This window comes from Notolepis coatsorum (genome assembly GCF_963971535.1).
Source record: "Notolepis coatsorum genome assembly, chromosome: 7".
In the NCBI taxonomy this organism is placed as follows: Eukaryota; Metazoa; Chordata; class Actinopteri; order Aulopiformes; family Paralepididae; genus Notolepis; species Notolepis coatsorum.
In genome coordinates, this window is record NC_140171.1 from 3,075,128 (window position 1) to 3,099,150 (window position 24,023).

General features: G+C 45.7%; 1 protein-coding gene and 1 long non-coding RNA gene across 3 annotated transcripts in view; both read right to left on the reverse strand.

Annotated features, from left to right (window-relative positions):
* LOC311231506 overlaps nt 1-2,564 on the reverse strand; it is a 38,581-nt gene extending 36,017 nt beyond the window's left edge. Inside the window, exons 1-2 of one of the 2 annotated variants that reach the window (XR_014619878.1) lie at nt 2,458-2,564; nt 2,307-2,356 (exon numbers count right to left, since the gene is read on the reverse strand). This is a non-coding gene — a long non-coding RNA (uncharacterized lncRNA). The remainder of the gene's footprint in view (nt 1-2,306; nt 2,357-2,457) is intronic. The other variant, XR_014619879.1, reaches the window with a different exon arrangement.
* Nucleotides 1-24,023, reverse strand: part of LOC311232096 (uncharacterized protein) — a 123,234-nt gene that overhangs the window by 50,941 nt on the left and 48,270 nt on the right. The gene's annotated exons all lie outside the window — the stretch shown is intronic.

The following is a 24,023-nucleotide window of genomic DNA, read 5'->3' on the forward strand; positions in this document are numbered from 1 at the left end:
TTGTCTCCATGTGTTGTTAACTTCAAAAGTGATGCTGTTTTCTTTTTCTTATTTTTCAGGTTTTGGTTCAGGATAGGTGTAATAAAGGGTTAAAAATAAACCCCATGGGGCATTATTCCAACCCGTTACCTGTCAGAATCTTACAATAGACACTTCAAGGATTAATAAAAAACAGGTGGTGAAAAAAAATCCACCCTATGCAGGTGGACCTATGTTTCCATTCTATACTATAGTGGCTGTTCTGTATAGTTTAATAGGAGCCTAATACTGCTCTTCTAATTTAAGGCTCACAATGACCTGTAACAATGAAATAGTATAGGCATATTATACATTTCCTGAATCCTTATGGTCCTGAGAGTGTTGTATATTTAGTATTTTGTGTCCCTGTCGCTCCTAGATGACACAAGGCTAAAAGATAGTATATCATTTAGGCGAAAATCGTGTAGAAATGTGTGTTGTTGACTGTTCAAAGAGCTCCAGTGACCTCTCTATTGGTCAGAAAGATTCACATCTTAGCTTGAATGAAAGAGTACATAGTGCTCTTTAAAATGATACCAAACACAATATTGTGAAACATTGACAGATGTCCTCTACGTGAGTCTAAAGCAGGATATGCACCAGCATCTGAAATGCGATTTCCTGAGGGGGTGGGAATACTTCATGACTTGATAGTTATGATAAAAGCTACCACTCTGGAAGGGCTATCATACAAAAATATCATCTACAGACATAGATATTTGAAAAATGCTGCAACGCCATGGAAGAAGTGGAAACGATGTACAAGTTGGACATGTCTGCCAACATGCTAGCTATCATTAGAAAATTGCCTTACAAGCACAGGGACAAATGGAGCACTGTGGCCTGTGACCTGCAGGAAAGGCGTGGCCATAGAGCTAGATTTCCTGACATTGTTGACGTCATTGAACCACAGGTGAAAATTGCAAGTGATCCAGTGTTTGGCAATATACAGGACACACCATCAGCAGCAGCACCTAAGGATGTGAGGAAGTCCAGCAATCAACCATATACAAGGGCAAAGGAAAGTAGCTATGCTACCACCATTGCAACAATTGAAAGGAAAGAGGAACCTGGAACAAAGATGGAGAGAAGCTCATCTGGTACAAGGTCTTGTTGGTTTTGTGGAGGTGGACACACATTGGATATGTGCTTTCTATTGGAAAGGAAGGTGCATAGCGAGAAGATTGGCTTCTTGAAGGATCATGATGCGTGTTTTGGCTTGTTTGTGCATTGGGCACAATGAGTAAAGAATGTAGGCAACGCCTCTTTTGCAAAATATGCAGTCTCAGGCACCCTAGCATACTTCACATGCACCACAAAGAGAAAGGAACAGATGCAAGGCCATTTACATACCTGAGATTGACCTGTTGATAGGAGCCAACATTCCCAAGGCATTGGAGCCTTGGCGAGTTATACGGAGTGTGGACGAGGGTCCATACGCAGTCAAAACTGTGTTGGGTTGGACCGTGAACGGACCTCTGAGGAAAATTGGACAACCAGAATCGTCCAAAGAACAGGGAGTTTGGCAAGAGACAAATCAAACCCAGCAGAGGACAGACAAGCTGCCACTTCAGAGAAAGAACTATAAGAGGATTTGAACCGAAAATTGGAAAAGAAAGAAAGAGCGAACAGACGATTCTGTTGCTTCCAAGAGAGAGAGGCGGCGCGACAGAAACGTGGACAATAACATTGAGTTTGAAAGCAACAATTCACATGGAATTCAATCTTGTTAACCAGTTACACAACATTTCTGAGTGAGCTCACAGGTGTGACGCTTACGACACACGTGTTGCATAGAAAAGCCCTTTGCTGAGAACCATGGTGACTCTTGCGCAAGATATGTGCACAGCCAGCTCGACCGGTAGAGACACACGCCATGCAATTAAAAGAAATAAAGATACAACTTGTTATGAGACAGACACCAACTACCCTTCCTCTACAGCTACAAGTATGCCATGCTCCGACAATGATATAGCCGTAATAATGTGCTATGTAATGTTTGGTCTTCTGTCAATTCTATGTCTTTGCATAGGTTTTGCTAGTCCTGCTAGTCTTACACAGTACTGTTTATCTGTATGTCGTGTATGTCATAAATGTCCTGATGAATTGAAAACGGGGGACCCTGATGTAAACAAGACGAAAGTATTTCTCTGGTCTGCATCCTCTTAGCAGTTGTGTGTATTGAGCCGTACTGTATTGTAGCCATTCTGCAATCTGCTAATACAGTTTTCAATCAATCAATCAGAAAAGTGTGTCCCTGTAGTCTTAGTTGAAGTAAAGCTACTCACTGTGAGCGTCCGTGTTTATTTCCCAGCAGCTTGGTTGGTCCCCATGTTTTCTGAAAATGTAAAAAAAAAAAAAATTTAAAGATATATATATCTACTTATTCGTTGAGTGTGTAAAACATATTGTTCACGAAAATGAGAGACAGTTTCTTACCTTCTCCCTCTCGTCGACTGTTTCAGAATGACGATCTAACGATAACAATTTCCTGCTTTACTGGTACTCCTGAGAGGAACAGTGTTGAATGAGAGACAGCAGCCTTTAGAGGACTTGTTATGACTGTGCGCTCCTCCCAAAGGGGGCAAGCCAAGTTATCGTTACCACGCCCCTGAGGATGGTTTGCTCGGGGTATCTGCAGAGCCGCAGACGCAGGCTGCCTGTTCCTTAATGATAAGCAAGCAGTGCAAGAATGCGGAAGCATTCTACCGTAGTGGCGTGCGGTAATGCGCCTTTCATTTTCCGCCGCCCAGCGCCCAGGTGCGTGCACCGGCGGCGGCGTGCTCGCTCAGGTGCGTGCGTGCGCGCATGGTGCCCGCGCATGCGCATGAGATCCCGCCTTGGTTCGACACGAGCGGAGCTCAATATATATAAGTCACCGCCCCTTATTCAGTATCGAGAAATAGCTCAATTGGCAACACTGCATGGCTGTGGATCCTACAGCTCGTTTGCTGGCGAGTTCGAATCCCATAAAATATATTTTTTTTAACGTGATTTTTTTTTTAACGTGTATTCTTTCGCCGGTTAAGGTTAGGCATGGTTAAGGTTAAGGTTAAGGTTAGGCATTGTTTCGGAGTTGGTTAAGGTTAGAACGGTTAAGTTTAGGCGCTGTTAAGGAGCTGGTTAAGGTTAGAGTTTGTCAAAGAGAATGGCAATATTCTTTCTATGGTTAAGGTTAGGCATGGTTAAGGTTAAGGTTAAGGTTAGGCATTGTTTCGGAGTTGGTTAAGGTTAGAACGGTTAAGTTTAGGCGCTGTTAAGGAGCTGGTTAAGGTTAGAGTTTGTCAAAGAGAATGGCAATAGACAGCCTATTTCCGCGCGACAGCTCCCAAAGCGGGCCTGAAAAGAAAGGCGCTTTACCGTAGTGGCGTGCGGTGACGAATGCTTCCGCATTTTTGCACTGCTTGCTTATCATTAAGGTAGACGCAGCCAGGCTGGACGGGTTGGAGGCGGGGCTTCGTGGTCTGGACAAGTATTAGTGGTCTGGACAAGTATTTGCACTACTGCGCACCATTTTCAACTTCACTTTCGTCTCGTTGATTGATTGATTGATTGATTGAAAAGTTTATTAACAGATTGCAGAATGGGTACAGTACAGTACAGCTCAATACATACAATTGTTAAGAGGATGCAGACCTGAGAAAGACTTTCGTCTTGTTTCCATCAGGGTCCCCCATTTTCAATTCATCATATGACACACACGACATACAGATAGACAGTACTGCTACATCTATACATTTATGACATACCAGATTTTCAAATACAGTACTGTTTGTGATACTAAAAAAATTCAGAAAAAGAGTGTATATACATTTGACATAGAAACTGTGCATTGGAGGAGGTTGGGTAGGTGGGGTGGGGCTGTACATTGGAGGTGGGGGGGGGGACACTGTACATTGGAATACTGACATACATTTGACATGGAAACTGTACATTGGAGGAGGTTGGGTAGGTTGGGTGGGGCTGTACATTGGAATACTGACAAAGCCATGCTTGGTCTTTATTGTACAACTGGGTTAGGACATTTGTAGGGGCCAGTTTTGAATTGCAGTCTCCCGTAGGTGTTCTTTGAGAGTGTTTTTGAAGGTGGGTAGTGATTTACATTCCTTTACAGCTTTGGGTAGGGCGTTCCACATTGTTGTGGCATAATTGCGAAACGTGTTTAGTCCCTTGTTTGAGCCGAATCTGGGTTTTACATGATTTGTGGAGCTCCCTCTGGTGTTGTGATCGTGGTATTCACTGACCTTTGGGAAGTATTTTGACATGTACATGGGTACCTTGGTCGTGTAGTGTATCTTGTAGACCAGGCCCATTGCAAGTTGCTGTACTCTGTTGTCTACTCTATCTGCAGAGCCGCAGAGCCAGGCTGGACGGGTTGGAGGCGGGGCTTCGTGGTCTGGACAAGTATTTGCACTACTGCGCACCATTTTCAACTTCACTTTCGTCTCGTTGATTGATTGATTGATTGATTGATTGATTGAAAAGTTTATTAACAGATTGCAGAATGGGTACAGTACAGTACAGCTCAATACATACAATTGTTAAGAGGATGCAGACCTGAGAAAGACTTTCGTCTTGTTTCCATCAGGGTCCCCCATTTTCAATTCATCATATGACACACACGACATACAGATAGACAGTACTGCTACATCTATACATTTATGACATACCAGATTTTCAAATACAGTACTGTTTGTGATACTAAAAAAAATCCAGAAAAAGAGTGTATATACATTTGACATAGAAACTGTGCATTGGAGGAGGTTGGGTAGGTGGGGTGGGGCTGTACATTGGAGGTGGGGGGGGGGTTGGGTAGGGGGGACACACACTGTACATTGGAATACTGACATACATTTGACATAGAAACTCGGAGGTTGGGTAGGTGGGGTGGGGTTGGGTGGGGCTGTACATTGGAGGTGGGGGGGGGGGGGGGGTTGGGTACATTGGAATAATGACAAAGCCATGCTAGTTTACATAGATCCCCCATTTTCAACTTACCTTCCCCCATTTTCAACTTAACTTTCGTCTCGTTTACATAGGTACATAGACAGTAATGTTACATCTAGACATTTATGACATACCAGATCTAGTAATAATAGAGTAAACTTGTACATAGACAGTACTGCTACATCTAGACATTTATGACATACCAGATCTAGTAATAATAGAGTAAACTTAACTTTCGTCTCAGTAACAATGTTCATAAAGTGTTGAGTGCTACAGTGTAGGTTAGTTTATTAGGACAAGTGCATGACAGTAAGGTTAGTTAGGGTTAGATTTTTTTTATTCAGATAATGGTTGAAGAAGTGAGTCTTTAGTCGACGGCGAAATAATAGAGTAAACTTAACTTTCGTCTCGTTTACATAGGTACATAGACAGTAATGTTACATCTAGACATTTATGATTAGCCGACGCTTTTATCCAAAGCGACTTACAAGTTCTGTACGACAAGCCATCAGGAAGGGCACAACTCTATCAGCTGAGTAACAATGTTCATAAAGTGTTGAGTGCTACAGTGTAGGTTAGTTTATTAGGACAAGTGCATGACAGTAAGGTTAGTTAGGGTTAGATTTTTTTTATTTAGATAATGGTTGAAGTAGTGAGTCTTTAGTCGACGGCGAAAGATTGGACGGGTTTCAAAAAATGGACTCTTTATACTCTCACGTGCTCCAGTCCACACGCATGCGCATACACATTGCGCACTCCAACACATAGCGAGCCAATCGTGTGACGGCAAGTTATTTCGCCGGTTAAGCTTAGGCACTCTTTCGAAGTTGGTTAAGGTTAGAGTTTGTCTTAGAGCAGGGCGATAGAACACCAGCCCTGATTCCAAACTCTAACCTTAACCAACTTCGAAAGAGTCGCCTATCTAGAGTCGCATATCTATCTGATATGGCTCTGGGTAGGGATTCCCAAAGGCTCTGTCTGCCTGAGTAGGGTCCAGCTGCAGCTTCGGAGAATCCTCTCACGGGGCAAGCCTGTGGCAGCCACAGAGAGCGCGCTGTGTGTGTGTGTGTGTGTGTGTGTGTGTGTGTGTGTGTGTGTGTGAGAATTGCTGCAATGTCTAAAAGAAAAGCCAAACAAATTGCCAAAAATTGCTCTGTCTCAGCTATTATTGGCAGCTTAGCCACGTGGAGAAGGAGGTGCCATGTGTACCCTTAAGTGTTCAGTGCTGCTTGGCCCCGATACATTTGATTCCCTGTTTATGTAATATAATTTGTGGAACCAAATAAAGTATTAAAATGTGTGTGTGTGTCTCTGTGGATTCAGTAGAAAGCTATCTGGCTGCGTTATTCGCCTAGCTAACCAGCACATCCGCTTCCATTCATTGTGCTAAGCTAGGCTAATAATAATGGAGAAAACTATTGTTTTTATACTTTACTGTATCACTGTACATATTGATACAACTCTGTACATGCATCTGATTAGCACTACACCCAGTAGTACTAATTTATATATTTGATTATAGTTATAGTTAGATGTTGGAAAAGCTTGAAAAGGCACCTTGAAAATGCATGAAAAGTGCTTTAATTTTGCTTTGGAAAGGATAAGGATATGAGGACTGTGTGATTATAGTTAGTGCTCTCACCACTATGTAACTATGATTATAGTTAGTGCTCTCGCAGTATCTCACTATGCCGAATAAAGACCTCTGCAACAGGTCCTGCATTATTATTATTATGATTATAGTTATCTGCTGTATAATGTCATGTAGACTTTTCACAGTCATTACTGTGACAGCACTTAATTATGTTAATGCTATTCAGCCCAAACTAGCTCAACTGTGAACATCTTTGCCAGGCCATTTTCTCCCCTTGAGTGTTCTAGAAAACAGACTGCTTTACAATATTTAAATGAATATATAATATTCAAAACATTCTCAGATTTCAAAGTATGACACATCATTTGAAAGCTTACATTCTGTACTTTCACAATCTGGAAATATCTGGAAAATGAAAATGGAGACTTGTAGGCAATTTTCGCTAGACTGGGTCACAATTAACATTACACAAGTCACATTCAACTGTAAATTAAATAAAGGAAACCCTCTTTTGTTGATGATAACCTATCAAGTCTCCCGTGATTTTATATTACTATAGTGTAAAAGTATAGGCGGACTCTTCCTCGGTTACAATAGCTATGATGTTCATCAGGTTTACAGTCTGTAAGCGGCCTATACTGCCTGTGCACTACCTGCCAGCCTGCCTCAGAAGTTCTAGACCAATCAAATCACATTAAAATCGCCGTTGTCTTCCAGCTAGTAGCAGAGCCCTTGTCAGCATGCAAAGTGTGATAATGATGATATCTGGTGATCACAATAGATACAGCTAGAGGGCGAGGCTAATCACTGATTAAATAGCTATGTACAGTACAGTACATAGGACTATAGATTGAAATGATAGCTTCTTGCTAAATCTGGTGCACTCATCTATTTGTTTAATGCAAATGATTGTCAGTGCACACACTGTCCTTCATAAACGAAATAAACTAAAGGTGCATAAATTATGCATTACTATAATATTTCATCACAATATAATAGATATAGCTAGGCTACTGACATTGTGATAATGTCAGTAGTAGCTAGCTGTATCTATTGTTTACACTTGAAAGGTGTATTTTGTCACAATATTATTTGGCTTAAATATAATAATGTTGTATAAAAAAAAGAAAAAAATTTAATGAATACATTTTTTTATTGAAAATGGGGGACCCTGATGGAAACAAGACAAACGTCTTTCTCAGGTCTGCATCCCCTTAACAATTGTATGTATTGAGCCGTACTGTATTGTACCCATTCTGCAATCTGTTAAATAAAGTTTTCATTCATTCATTCATTCATTCATTCACTCACTGCGAGCGTCCGTGTTTATTTCCCAGCAGCTTGTTTGGTCCCCATGTTTTTTTTATAAAATTTTTTTTGTTGTCTATTCTAGTGTTTTAGAAAAATATTTATGTTTACTTTATTTCCCCACATGTATTATTTCTTTAATTTTTTTCCACTTTTTCTCCTCCTGTTTTTCTGTGTTTTTCTCCCATCCCAATTTAGTTGTGCCAATTCCTCCCTCCCCTTCCTGGTCGTTGCTCGCATGTGCCCCCCACTGGTCGGTCTAGGGAGGGTTGATAGATACTATCGCATGTCCCCTCCGATACATGCAGAGTCAGCCAGCCACTTCTTTTCACCTGCCAGCGCGGACTCTCATTGGTGAGGTGTAACGCGTGGGAGGCTCACACTACCCTCACCATCTCCCTTCCTCGCTGTGCAGGCGCCCTGACCGACCTGTAGGAGTCGCTGTTTACAATGACCAGATTACCACCCCACCGGCTTCCCTCCCGCTGACTCTGCCAATTGAGCCAGTATGACGGTCGGCCAAGCCGGAGGCAACGCTGACAGCCGGATTCGATACCAGTGTCTCTCGCGTTGGTGAGCGCCACATTATTTCTTGTATTTTCCACTGATGTTTTAAAAAAATGCTGTGAAGCACTCTGTGCACGCGTGCTGAGAAGGGCGCTATACAAATAAGGTTTTACTTACTTTTTTACTAACTTACTCTCAACATGTCACCATACCTCACCATACATCACCATACCTCACCATGGTCATTCTACCAGTCTGTAGTGGCCAGCGTCCTCTTCTATGCTGTGGCATGCTGGGGGGGCTACATCAACTCGAGGGACACCAACAAGCTAAACAAGCTGGTGAGGAAGGCTAGCTCCGTGGTGGGAGTCGAGCTGGTCAGACTAGAGGTGGTGGCAGAGAGGGGGATGAGAAGGAAGCTGGCTGCTATCCTGGAGAATCCCTCCCACCCCCTCTTACGACGAGCTAGTCAAGATGAGAAGCACGTTCAGTCACAGACTCATACCCCCCCCCCCCCCCCCCCCCCCGACACTTGACTAACCGCCTCGGCCAGTCCTTCATACCAGCGGCCATCAGGCTCCGCAACAGTGGGCAGGGACTGCTGCCAGACATCCAACTACTACAACTACTAGGAACCTAAAAAGGACAATAACACTACCGTATGCATACTGCACCTTATGTGAATACTGTATATTTCAGTTAGTTAGTTAGTTAATTATATTGACTTGTTATATTGTTTACACTGCTTGTTTTTACTACCTGTACCTCCCCTCCCCCTCCCCCATGCTGCTATGATGCCTGAATTTCCCCAAGGGGATCAATAAAGGAATATCTTATCATATATAACCATATACTGTATATGGGGGCGTGGGATTCGCTGGTTTTCCTCGTGGTGGCGGGGGCACCGGCGCCGGGGGAGATGGGCGCGGCCCACAGGGGTGGCATTCTCCGTCGCCGTGCATGGCAGTGTGAGTGGCGCGCGGACTGTTTGTGTTTTCCTTCGGCCATGACATGCTTTATCGGGGGGGGGGTCTTGGATGGGGATGTGGCAGGGATTGATGTGTGGGGTGTTTGGGGGACTGGCTGTTCCGGGGGGGGGGGTTCACATGCCTTCAAGCGGCATTGTACTATTGTACATATTTTATGCCTATTCTTATGTCTGTATGTTTACATTGCACTACTTTTATACCTGCAATTTATGGATTGTTTTTTTTATTCTGTCAATTGTGTGCTGAATTCTATGCCTATGTTAATTTTATACTAGTTGCTGTGGGGCACTCTAGACTGTGGTCCATGTGTGAAAAGTACTATATAGATAGTTATTCATATTTATTATTGTTATATTGTAGAAATGTGTGCATTGAAATGTCTGTAAAGTCCCGACGACATTGAAAATGAGGGTGACCTCGATTGTCTTTTCGAGAATAAATAAAGGTTTTAAATATGAATATTTCACCATATCTCACCATACCTCATCATACATAACCATACCTCACCATACATAACCATATATCACCATGCATAACCATATATCACCATGCATAACCATACATAACCACACCTCATCATACATAACCATATATCTCCATGCATAACCATATCTCACCATACCTCATCATACATAACCATATATCACCATGCATAACCATATATCACCATGCATAACCATACCTCATCATACATAACCATACATAACCATACATAACCATACCTCACCATACATAACCATATATCACCATGCATAACCATACATAACCATACCTCATAATACATAACCATACCTCACCATACATAACCATATATCTCCATGCATAACCATATATCTCCATGCATAACCATATATCACCATGCATAACCATATATCACCATGCATAACCATATATCACCATACATAACCATATATCACCATGCATAACCATATATCACCATACATAACCATATATCACCATGCATAACCATATATCACCATGCATAACCATATATCACCATGCATAACCATATATCACCATGCATAACCATATATCACCATGCATAACCATGCATAACCATACATAACCATATATCACCATGCATAACCATATATCACCATGCATAACCATATATCACCATGCATAACCATATATCACCATGCATAACCATGCATAACCATACATAACCATATATCACCATGCATAACCATATATCACCATGCATAACCATATATCACCATGCATAACCATATATCACCATGCATAACCATATATCACCATACATAACCATACATAACCATACATAACCATACATAACCATACATAACCATACATAACCATATATCACCATGCATAACCATACATAACCATACCTCACCATACATAACCATACATAACCATATATCACCATGCATAACCATACATAAACATATCTCACCATATAAACGACATAACCATATCTCACGCATCTATTTGCCGTCTTGGTGCTTTTTTATTCGACGTGTGGGGGGGCCACAGGGTACATGTGTGGGGTGACGTGTGGGGGGGCCACAGGGTACATGTGTGGGGGGCGTGTGGGGGGGCCACAGGGTACATGTGTGGGGTGACGTGTGGGGGGGCCACAGGGTACATGTGTGGGGTGACGTGTGGGGGGGCCACAGGGTACATGTGTGGGGTGACGTGTGGGGGGCCACAGGGTACATGTGTGGGGTGACGTGTGGGGGGGCCACAGGGTACATGTGTGGGGTGACGTGTGGGGGGGCCACAGGGTACATGTGTGGGGTGACGTGTGGGGGGCCACAGGGTACATGTGTGGGGTGACGTGTGGGGGGCCACAGGGTACATGTGTGGGGCGACGTGTGGGGGGGCCACAGGGTACATGTGTGGGGTGACGTGTGGGGGGGCCACAGGGTACATGTGTGGGGTGACGTGTGGGGGGCCACAGGGTACATGTGTGGGGCGACGTGTGGGGGGGCCACAGGGTACATGTGTGGGGCGACATGTGGGGGGCCACAGGGTACATGTGTGGGGTGATGTGTGGGGGGCCACAGGGTACATGTGTGGGGTGACGTGTGGGGGGCCACAGGGTACATGTGTGGGGCGACGTGTGGGGGGCCACAGGGTACATGTGTGGGGTGACGTGTGGGGGGGCCACAGGGTACATGTGTGGGGTGACGTGTGGGGGGCCACAGGGTACATGTGTGGGGCGACGTGTGGGGGGCCACAGGGTACATGTGTGGGGCGACGTGTGGGGGGCCACAGGGTACATGTGTGGGGTGACGTGTGGGGGGGCCACAGGGTACATGTGTGGGGTGACGTGTGGGGGGCCACAGGGTACATGTGTGGGGTGACGTGTGGGGGGGCCACAGGGTACATGTGTGGGGTGACGTGTGGGGGGCCACAGGGTACATGTGTGGGGTGACGTGTGGGGGGCCATAGGGTACATGTGTGGGGGGGCCACAGGGTACATGTGTGGGGTGACGTGTGGGGGGGCCACAGGGTACATGTGTGCGGCTGGCTGGGGCCACAACGGCTCAGGCAGTAGAGCGGCGGTCGTCTGGTAACCGGAAGGTTCCCGGTCCAATTCCCACTCCTGTCTCTCTCTGGCAGCGTGTGTCGAGGTGTCCTTGAGCAAGACACTTACGTAACCCCTATTTGCTCCTGATGAGCAGGTCGGCACCTTGCACATCACCCCCATCCTCCACTGGCTCCCCATCACATACAGGATTCAGTTCAAAATTCTACTCGTCACCTTCAAAGCCCTCCACAGCCTGGCCCCCTCCTACCTCTCCGACCTCCTGCCCCACCACACGTCTACCGGCCGCCTCAGGTCCGCAGACGCTCACCTCCTCCAACCCATCAGTTCTCAGTAGTCTATCAGTGAGCTGGATGCAATCCTACCTGGAGGGGAGAGAACAGATGGTGGAGGTAAACGGTACCCTATCCGCCCCCCTCCTCCCAGTGAGCTGTGGTGTTCCACAAGGAAGCATACTAGGACCGCTACTGTTCCTAATTTATGCAAATGACATGTCGTCAGCTTGTGACTGCAACTTGTTCCTGTTCGCGGACAACTCAGCCCTGCTGGTCTCTGACAAGAACAAGTTACAGGTTGAAAAAACCCTCAGCTCGGAACTAGGCAGAATCTGCACCTGGCTAGCTGATAACAAACTATCATTACACCTGGGCAAAACAGAGTCCATTCTCTTCGGTTCAAATAACAAACTCAGCAAGAAGACCGACGGCTTCTCAGTTACAGTGGGTGACAATATTGTCACAAGGAAAGATGAAATTACATACCTAGGTTCCATCCTAGAGGCAAATCTTTCCTGTGACAAAACGGCATCCAATGTAATAGAAAAAGTCAACCAACAAACTCGATTCTTGTACCGGATCTCCTCTCTCTGGTAAACAAGAATACCCTGAAGACTCTGACAGGAGCACTCATTCAAGGGTACTACGACTATGCTTGCACCTCATGGTACCAAAGCACCTCAAAGGCGCTAAAAACTAAATTACAAACATCTCAAAACAAACTGGTCAGACTACTGCTTGACCTTACTCCTAGAACCCACCTCACCCCTGCCCCCTTTGACAACCTAGGATGGCTTAGAGTAGACGACAGAGTACAGCAACTTGCAATGGGCCTGGTCTACAAGATACACTACACGACCAAGGTACCCATGTACATGTCAAAATACTTCCCAAAGGTCAGTGAATACCACGATCACAACACCAGAGGGAGCTCCACAAATCATGTTAAACCCAGATTCGGCTCAAACAAGGGACTAAACACGTTTCGCAATTATGCCACATCAATGTGGAACGCCCTACCCAAAGCTGTAAAGGAATGTGAATCACTACCCACTTTCAAAACCACTCTCAAAGAACACCTACGGGAGGGCGGTCAGGTGGCGTAGCTGAGATTGCGCTCGTCACCAATGCAGGAGACGCTGGGTTCGAGCCCAGCTCTCGGCGTTGGCTGGCCGTTCATACTAATACAATTGGCAGTATTAGGGGCTGGGAAAGCTATAGGAGAAAGAGAAGGTTAAAAAGAAAAGAAAAAAATAACACCTACGGGAGACTGCAATTCGAAACTGGCCCCTGTAAATGTCCTAACCCAACCCCCTCCAATGTACAGTAAATTACAAAGTATGGTTTCGTCAATATTCCAATGTACAGTTTTGCTTGTACAGTGTCCCCCACCCACCCCTCCTACCCACCCCCCACCTCCAATGTACAGTCCCCCCCCCACCCACCCAACCTCCTCCAATGTACAGTTTCTACGTCAAATGTATATACTCTCATTTCTAGACTCTTTTTGTATCACAAACAGTACTGTATTTGCAAATCTGGTATGTCATAAATGTATAGATGTAGCAGTACTGTCTACCTGTATGTCGTGTATGTCATATATGTTATGATGAATTGAAAATGGGGGACCCTGATGTAAACAAGACGAAAGTCTTTCTCTGGTCTGCATCCCCTTAACAATTGTATGTATTGAGCTGTACTGTACCCATTCTGCAATCTGTTAATAAAGTTTTCAATCAATCAATCAATCAGGACAGAGCTCCGGACCTGGGGCGACGGGGCCTTCGCTGCAGCTGCCCCCACCCTCTGGAACGCCCTGCCCCGACCATATCCGTCATGCAGACGACACCCTCTCATCATTTAAAAAAAAACTAAAAACCCACTTTTTACCCTGGCCTTCAAGCCTTGAACTCCTTCCTCTCTCACCTTTTATATCATTTTTTTTTTCTTTTTCTAAAACTGTATTGTTTATTTTGCTCTGTAAAGTGTCTTTGAGCATTCGGAAAAGCGCTATACAAAATTGATGTATTATTAATAGGGATGCTCGATATTGGCTTTTTTACTGATACCGATATTCCGATATTGTCCAACTCTTAATACCAACCGATACCGATATATGAAGGGTTTCCCCCCCAAAAAAACGGAATAATTTCAGGTAACTAATAATTTCACTGGATGCAATATTGTTATTGTTTTTTTTATCTTTTTACCGATACCGATATTTTCCGATATCACATTTTACTGCCGATGTCGGCCGATAATATCGGCCATCCCTAATTATTAATTATTAGTGTCCTCTCAGTGACCGCATAAACTAACGTGTGTAGTACATGCAGCCACCAGCAGGGGATACCCAGAGAGGGGAACAGAACTGAAGGATCTTGTGTAGATAGGTAGGCCATACAAATGACTGACCGTATCAGGGGAATCTCCACTGCAATTCTGTCTCTATCATGTTGTCTATAAGACATCAGTGAACAAGTGCTCAGGCTTTTTCACCACCGCCGCCTCTGTGGGAGTGTGAGGAAGAGACCACCTGCACGCAATTGAATAAAGTACCAGAGAAAACGCACTCTCTGGCTGTTTTCTTTTTTTTTAGTTCTTTTAGTTTTAACCCTTTCACTGCCACACGACAGCCGGTTGTACCCTTTCACTGTTACAGTACAGAAGGTTAGCCCTTTACTATCACACAACCGACGGCGACGCTCCATCATTAGCTCTGTCGTGTGGCAGTGAAAGGGTTCATCTCTGAAGTGTCCACGACAAAAGCGCTTTGGATAGAAGCTCTATATACAGTAAATGCACCGTTTATGTAAATATTTAGTGGGGCAGGCCTAATGAACGAGCCAATGCGAATACTTTATGATTTGTATATATTATTGACCACAGTGTAGTAGTAGTCGTAGTAGTAGTAGGAACCCATACCTTTGTATGGATCCATGACGGTAGCACAGCTTGGCCCCCCGGGGGACCATGTCGGCAAACAATCTGGCGCCAAAATAGAAGCTTTGTGAAAAGGTCTCTACCGCCCACTCCTATTTTGATGTAGCGGAGGTCCGTGAGTCATATGCACAGTGTTGTGATGAAGTGACCGTGGCACTCGTGGCAGTAAGCGGTACTGCGAGTTAAACTCACTTCCCCTTCTTAAAAGACACACAAGACACGTTACCAAGGAGTGAATTCACCTCTTGGTATAGTGGTCTGTGCTGTGGCCCGCGGTGCGGCCGACCCGGGTTCGAAACTCCCTCGGGGCATCAAACTGTAACACAGCGCAAAGGAGTCCGATACGATCGGTCACATTGAGGTACAGTATGGTGACTGTACAGTATGGTGACTCTTAGGGCGCGTTCACACCTACCCTTAGATCGATAGTCCGTTTGGTTTGTATGAACGCAAACCGAACTATAATGAGGACCAAACAACCGAACCATGGTCCTCTTGAAAAGTTGGGACTCGGTTCGTTTCAAAGTGGACCATGGTTCGTTTGCTGTTGGTGTGAACGCAAAACGAACTTTATATAGTATCTAATCTAGAGCAAATGAGTGACAGGTGCCTAGTGGCGGCGGTCGCGCGACCCAACTCAAATGAATGACAGGCGCGCGGAGTCCCGCGGACAGTCTCTCTCTTCCTCTCTCTCTTCCTCTCTCTGTCTCTCTAGACTGGCGCCGCGCGCGGACAGTCTCTCTCTCTCTCTAGTCGACTTGCGCCACGCTCGTAATGACAGTATCTCTCTGCTTTATCACAAGAGACGCTGTCGGCAACTGTTTACGTTTGTGAGAGGGTAGTGTGAACGCAGACCAAAATCAAACAATGTATCATTTTCACATTTGGTCCACCAGAAAGTCCGGACTATCCACGGACTTTCAGGTGTGAACACACCCTTATAGTTGTTACAGTATGGTATGGTGACTCTTACAGTTGTGAAAAGGTCTCTAGCTCCCAGCCCTGTTGAGGTACAGTATGGTGACTCTTATAGTTGTGAAAAGGTCTCTAGCTCCCAGTCCTGTTGAGGTACAGTATGGTGACTCTTACAGTTGTGAAAAGGTCTCTAGCTCCCAGCCCTGTTGAGGTACAGTATGGTGACTCTTACAGTTGTGAAAAGGTCTCTAGCTCCCAGCCCTGTTGAGGTAAGAGATGACTCTTATAGTCGCTGTTTCTGTTTACTATATATGCTGTCACTGCTGAATACCAATGAACAAATTATATTTCGTAGTAATGTTTTGAATCATAGTATTGTTGTTGTTCAGGGGGCAGCCAGGTATCGAACCCGGGTCGCCGGTCTGACCTGTTAGCCGAGGGCTTAGTGAGTCTAGGGTCTGTTGTTGTTACAGTATGTAGTATTGGTCATTTAGGACAGTGATGAAAGCTGTCAATGCTACCAGGCTTCCTTAAAGGGAGCCACCACCCAAATTAACAATTCCAATTTGTTCTCCTCTCAAAGTTAAATGTGTGAACATGAGCTACTCTCTCCCAGAAGCCAGATTATAAATCTGTGATATCATTAGGTACGAAGTCTAGAGCCACTCCGCAGACAAATTAATGGCGAGACTTGATTTAGTCGAAACCCACGGAATGTTTGTCTTTTCTTTTTTTAAACCCAAATGAGCTTTATTCTACTGTGGTGTGGTCCTGGGTGCCCTCTGTGTCCTCTTCACCATCTCTCCAGCTTACATAGAAATCTTTTGTTATGCAATAATAAGTCATTTTTGGGGTATAAATTACTAGACCACCGTGTGGGTTCGAGTCCCTGTGATCATAAATCACAAAAGCTAAAGTTAAAAGGATGTGTATCAGTGATAATCAAACCGTAAACAAAGATGCCTATTAAGATGTTAGATCCTAATATGAAAAACTATGTGTTCTTATTTGTTCTATGCCTATCTATTTTATGTCTGCACTTTATGCATTGTGCTTGATCTGCCAATTTTGCATTTTTTTTTTACTGCTGTGAAGCACTTTGAGCTGCAATTCTTGTATGAAAGGTGCTATACAAATAAAGTGTATTATTATTATTATTATTATTACATGCAGCTTCAGACTCTATACTTGATGACGTAACAAATTTGAGTTTTTGGATTTGGGGCGAGAGTTAGTCTAGTCTAGTTGTCTTAGATACATTTATTGTATTGCTCTGCACACTTTTTTGAACTGTAGCCTATATAGTAATTCGACGGGAAGCGATTTGCGAGTGATCTCAAAACGAGATTAGATTCAAATGTATTGTTATTATACAGCACAAGTACAATACACCATCCAACCAGAGTGGATAAATAAATGCTCCAGAAATAAAGGCTTAGTGAGCCTCAGCGTGCGAGCGCACAAACACACACGTGTACTGTGTATACATGCAAAATGAATCGTTCCAGCAAAGTAGGCTTCTATTATTCTAATGACTTGTTTTATTTGGGTATCATAGTAGTAAGTCCTACTGTAGAACATGACATATTAGCATGACATCTCATTTATTAATGCCAATACTGAACGACTGCGCAATTGGCTCTTGACAAGTGTAAACGATGGATTAGTGGGTCACAGTCAACGTCGGACCCTTTAGCTCACCTGGTTAGGGCGGCTGCCTGTTGATCCTATGGTCCCAGGTTCAAATCTCTCGGTTACACAACTTTTTAATTTAATTAATTTATGCATTTATTTATCCACTCTGGTTGGATGGTGTATTGTACTTGTGCTGTATGATGACAATAAATTTTCATCGAATCTCATTTTGAGATTGCTACTGTACCTGTTGAGTGGATCAGCGTGGTGCAATGCCGACCCTGTGAAGCTGTTTTATATACGGCACATTTTGCCACTGTCGTGTTCATTATGGTTGTGTTTACCTCCGCCTGAGTAACCCCGCCCCCGTTGATGACGGAGGACGGTGGAACGTTGGTTCTCCTTAAATAGGTGTAAATGCGGGCTGGTTCGCCAGAAAGCACCAAGGTTCAGAGGCTCCAGAACCTAGCCGGAGCTTGAACCCCGAGCCCTGCCGGTGTGAACGCGCCCAGTGTGCCCAGCCTCTGGGGTAGTGTCTAGATCACATAGTTGGGAAGGACATTTCCATGGGAATCATCACTTTTTGACTTAGCTGTAACTCATCATAATCTTCACCTAAACAGTTGTTTATAAATGTATCCCTTACCTTAACCCTAACCTTAACCATCTAAAAAAAAAGAATAATCAAATAAACGTACAAACATCCTTCCCTGCTATAGGATCTAAACACAATCTCTGCTTTTCCCTGGCTGGATGTCCCGCCTCTCTGTGTGTATCTGTCCTATCCTGAGAGCCTCTTTCGAGTCCAACAGCCCTCATTTTGACTGAATGGAGGGAAACCAACAAGAAAATGGCCGCAAACAATAGTGGTTACAAATAGACAAGTGCATTGTGTTTTAAAACTCCAGTTCAGAAATAGACCAGTGCATTGTGTTTTAAAACTCCAGTTCAGAAATAGACCAGTGCATTGTGTTTTAAAACTCCAGTTCAGAAATAGACCAGTGTTTTAAAAACGCCAGTTCAGAAATAGACCAGTGCATTGTGTTTTAAAACGCCAGTTCAGAAATAGACCAGTGCATTGTGTTTTAAAACGCCAGTTCAGAAATAGACCAGTGCATTGTGTTTTAAACTCCAGTTCAGAAAGAGACCAGTGTTTTAAAACTCCAGTTCAGAAATAGACCAGTGCATTGTGTTTTAAAACGCCAGTTCAGAAATAGACTGGTGCATTGTGTTTTAAAACTCCAGTTCAGAAATAGACTGGTGCATTGTGTTTTAAAACTCCAGTTCAGAAGGTAAATATCCAACTGCGAATCAAGTCAGTTCAGAATTCAAGCTCTGTTTTCTCCCCCTCCAGTGAGTTTGCAGGATAGAGGATGTCTCCAGTCTCTTCTTCTGCGTCTCTTTTCTTCTTCTCTGCTTCCCTCCCCTCCAAGTTAGTCCAAGTCAATAGAGGGGGCGGGGTCATCTGAATCCCAGGGATTTCGAGGACTTTTGATTGGCTGATGCTGGAAGACTGACAGACCAGTAGAGTTCAGTCCTCCACACAGAAACCTGGAGTGGAACGAGGAAGGTGGGTTAGATGTAGGCCTACATGCACCAACCTGAACCCTGCCAAGCTACAAAAGCTCCTTGGTTTAATTATGTACCTGGCATTTCTTTATTATTGGCTTTTGTAAAGCAAATATTATCATTGGTTACTTGCTTTGTTGCTGATACAACAAAGTCTTAATACTTTGTTGTATCAGCAAAAGTCTAAAGACACAGGATGAGTCTAAAGACACGGGATGGAGTCTAAAGACACAGGATGGAGTCTAAAGACACGGGATGGAGTGTAAAGACACATGATGGAGTCTAAAGACACGGGATGGAGTGTAAAGACACGGGATGGAGTGTAAAGACACGGGATGGAGTGTAAAGACACGGGATGGAGTGTAAAGACACGGGATGGAGGATGGAGTGTAAAGACACAGGATGGAGTGTAAAGACAAGGGATGGAGTCTAAAGACACGGGATGGAGTGTAAAGACACGGGATGGAGTCTAAAGACACAGGATGGAGTCTAAAGACACGTGTTGTGAAGGGCCAGATTAAACCGAATATATATATTTATTTATATATATTTAATTGTATTTGTATATTCTCTAATATTCCCTGATATCCCTTGTATATTCCTTGTACAATATGCATTGAATATCCATTCTAGCCTACTGAACATCCCATAATAGTCTCCATTCTACTATTGGTCGAGACCTTGGTGCCAGGCTGCCATACCCCCCAGACCCAGTTCAAACGTACCGCTCAACATGTACGAACAAGTCCTAGTCCCGCGTAGGAATCTGGCTACCGCACCACTAACGGTACTATTTGTTCATAGTGCGTATATATACTGCGCTACTAAAGTAGGACTTCCTTTTTCAGTCCAGTTTCTTACCCTCCAATAGAGTGACAGACGTAAAGCCTCCCCGCGACGCCACGTGTGGGAGTAAGGCCAAGTTCGGCCTACCATCGGTATTGAGACATTGTGTATATTAATATTTGAATAGTCATATTTGGCACTATATCGTCGAGTTGGACGTAGTCTATTAAGCTAATAATAGTCTGTTAATATATAGTGCTTCGTACGGTGAGAATGCTACCGTAGTCAGCACCCCATCGTTTCGGGCAGAGAACTGGCTGCTTATCCAGGATGGTCGACCCCATGTGAGACTGCATCCGAGGAGCCCCAGAGCCGACGAGCGAGTGGACCTGTATACCGGATTATTCTACCGACGACAGCCCGCCTTCCCAGGCACGGATTATGCTTTGTGTACAGTGATTATTCCATGGATAAAGACCCCCGACACTGCCGTGTGTTGGAACCCCCCCCCCTGGAGAGGACGCAAGGTGAGGAGACGCTCTGCAAGACGAGGTCGCTTCACGTCTCTCCCCCGTGGACCGGAGAGAGCCGGCTCACAGAGAGTCCACCTGCTTTCATCTGTGGTCCAAGGATCGCTGGCGCACCGAGCCGCACAACCGTGGGTTCTCCCAGGATACCCTCGGCCAGACGGATACAGCCAGACTCTACCCCCCCCCCCCCTTCTCCAGTTGTCTTACAAGCGACCGGAATTCCCCCCTAGTGTATCCAGTTCTATAATCATTAACGTATCATTGTTATTATTCCTTAACTATTCCAGGTCGTATATGTACCACCTGCGCCTTCAGAGATTGGACATTCTCTATTGATATACCGATGAATACTCTTGCCATAAAAGTGCATACTAATTCCCATTCATAAATGTGATTGATTTGATTAAGTGCTTGCTCTACACACCATCGCTGTGTAGAAATAAAGACCTATTTCTAATTCGTACATTTGTGTTGGATCCGTTTCATCTACGTGACAGTGTTCATCATAATATATTTATGCCAAGTACTGGGTGGCTGAATATTAAGTACAAAGGTAGTGGTAGTAAGTATCATATCTAGTAATACAGTCAGGGAATTGTACCCCTCAGTTACAATTGGTCCTTCGAGCCGGAGGGTAATTAGTGTAATATTAATATAGTGTTATTAATATTGAAATGGCCTATGATGAACACTCCACGAAACGATCCTCCTAACCAACGCCCGCAGCGCGAACGACGGCTCCCTCAGTACTTAGAGGCTTACGCTGTCAGTCAACAACCTAGTCTTCTACTAACAGTAAACGCGGTAAAACTAGAAAGTAAAAGTATGTCTAACCCCAACGCCCAGACTACCCCGACCATAGAGGCCCCTACGGGTTCTAATGTAACTGACCAAGTTCACGGTGGGGACCAGTGGGAACCAGACATGACTTCACACCCCGCCAGTACTGAAGAAGTAGTCCCCGATGAGTCCCGGGAGGAATACAACGCTACCGAGAGAGAACTCGGCACGGAAGAAGACGGGGAGAGCACCGTGGAGATAGAGCTCCAAGGCTCCGCAAGGAGTACCCCGAGGGAAGGCTCCCCTATACAACCGCCTTCCCCCAGCGAGGCAGAGAGGACCCTACAGCAGGCCTTCCTCATCAGCCTGAACGCCGCTGCTGAACGCGACCAACTGCAGATCCAGCAGCGGAGCGAAGAAGAGCATATACGTCTAGAAATAAGACGCATTCAGAGGGAAGAGAATGTGGCCCGAGACCGAGCAGACAGCCAGCGAGCAGCTGCTGGTGCTCTACGGGACGCAGAGCGCGACAGACAGCAAGCGCAACTAATAGAACAGCTGATCAGATGGACAACACCCTCTCCCTCCGCCAGAGGCTCCAGGAACTCGTCTAGACACACCTCCAGGGCGGCATCCCCTAGCCGAGTAAACAACCCTGAACTTGACCAACAGACGAGGTCTATACCGCCCACAGACCACCTCCCCCCACCGGTCCAAGCGAGACCTAGCAACCGGGAAGGAGCAGCATATCCTGTGGAGAGGCTAAACCAGAGACTACAAGCACTGGATGACCTAACTGAAGACGAAGAGGAAGAGGAGGAGAACCACGCCCGACGACAGCACAGTACTCTACCGGACCAGGAGGTCCGGTACAGCCCAGGCTATACTCCCGCGGAGCTGCGCTACAGACCCCCGACTCTATACCCGGGTGAGCACGACGCACGACCCGCACCGAGGAACAGCACCTGGACAAGCGGGCCATGGTACACTGCCGGTACCAGCCCATACCAAGGAGCGGGAGGAGACTCGCCTAGGAGGCCTCTCCCCCAACGCTCGCCGATGTATCCACAGTCAGCGTCATACATTGGCACGCCTATGGTACCCGACTTCACCCAAGAGAACCGGGCCCAGTATACAGAACTCCGCATGTGTCTGGAGACCATGTTGGTGGATGTATTGGATGAACGCCATAAATACGCCATCCTACTGAAGCACTTAAAGGTACCCCGCGCACATAATATAGCGCTCGCCTACGCGACTTCCACCACCCCATACACAGCAGCGCTGGTAGCATTGGACCAGAGGTATGGGCGCATATGGGATTACGTGATCCAGGAGATCCGACACATCGACCGCTTACCCCCAGCAATAGACAATCGAGCACTGGACGACCTGTCCATCAGAGTGCAGTCCCTGGTAGGGATGTTGGGAGCGCAGAGAGAGAAGGGGAGGCATGAACTTTACGCCAACTCAAATGTGGAAAGGATCTTGGAGAAGCTGCCGCCCGCTCGACAGGAGCGTTTTAGGCGGCAGAGAGACCACCGAGACCCGAATGGCCCCGAACCGAACCTCCTCGATCTAGCAGACTTCCTGGTGAGAGAAGTCAGCAGCCTACGGCTAGATACATTCGGACGGAGCACCCCTGGCTCCAGAGAAGGAACCAGACGACTAAATGATGGAAGAAGATCGGTGACTGTGATGCACCAATCGGAGTCAGTACCGAGCAGCAGGAGCCACAGTACCCCCTCCAGAACGGAGAAGTGGAAGATAGTGTGCCCCTACTGTGAGAAAGAACACTGGCTAGCGCAATGTGACTCCTTCCCCAAGCTGAACGCGGAGGAAGCAAGTCAATGGATAAAGTCCAACAAGCGCTGTTTTCGCTGTGCGCGCTCACACATGGCAGCCGAATGCCGCTTAAAGAAAAGGTGCACCAAGTGCGATGGAGCCCATCTGGACATACTTCACGACAGTAACAGACGGCGCCCTTCACCCGCACCATCCAGCAGCAAAGCGAGCGTCATGTACATCGATCCCGCCAGCAGCAGTGGAGCCCGAGTACTCCTAAAAGTAGTGCGTGTGACACTAAGCTACCAGAATAAAGTCCTGGACACTTACGCCGTCCTCGATGACGGGTCAGAGAAGACCCTTCTGCTCGCCTCCGCTGCGGCCCAGCTAGGGCTGCGGGGAAGCGAAACCCAAATGACAATTCGGACAATAAGACGAGATTTGAAGACGATAAAGGGCGAGAATGTCTCATTCTCTATCGCAGCAAGCGGCCAGCCTGAGCGACGGTACCAGATTACAGACGCTTTCACCAGCCAAGAAATAGGACTGTCGCGGTACACATACCCCGTCGCCAAGCTGATGGAGAAATATGCACATCTGCGCAAGTTACCGATCCCGCTCATAGACAATGCTATGCCGACCCTGTTGATAGGCTCCGACCATGCAGACCTCATTGTCCCGATAGACCGGGTTCATACCGGACCCCGAGGCTGTCCTGCAGCAGTCGAGACCCGTTTGGGATGGACTCTCCAAGGCCCGTTCGCCAAATCTCTCAACCGAAGTACAGCCACTAGATGTCTCCACTCCCGAGTCACAGAGGGAGAAACCGCACTCCTGCAACACGTAGAGCGGTTATGGACCTTGGAACAAATGCCCTTTAAGAACGGAAAGAAAGACATTCGCTCTAAAGATGACATTTACGCCATT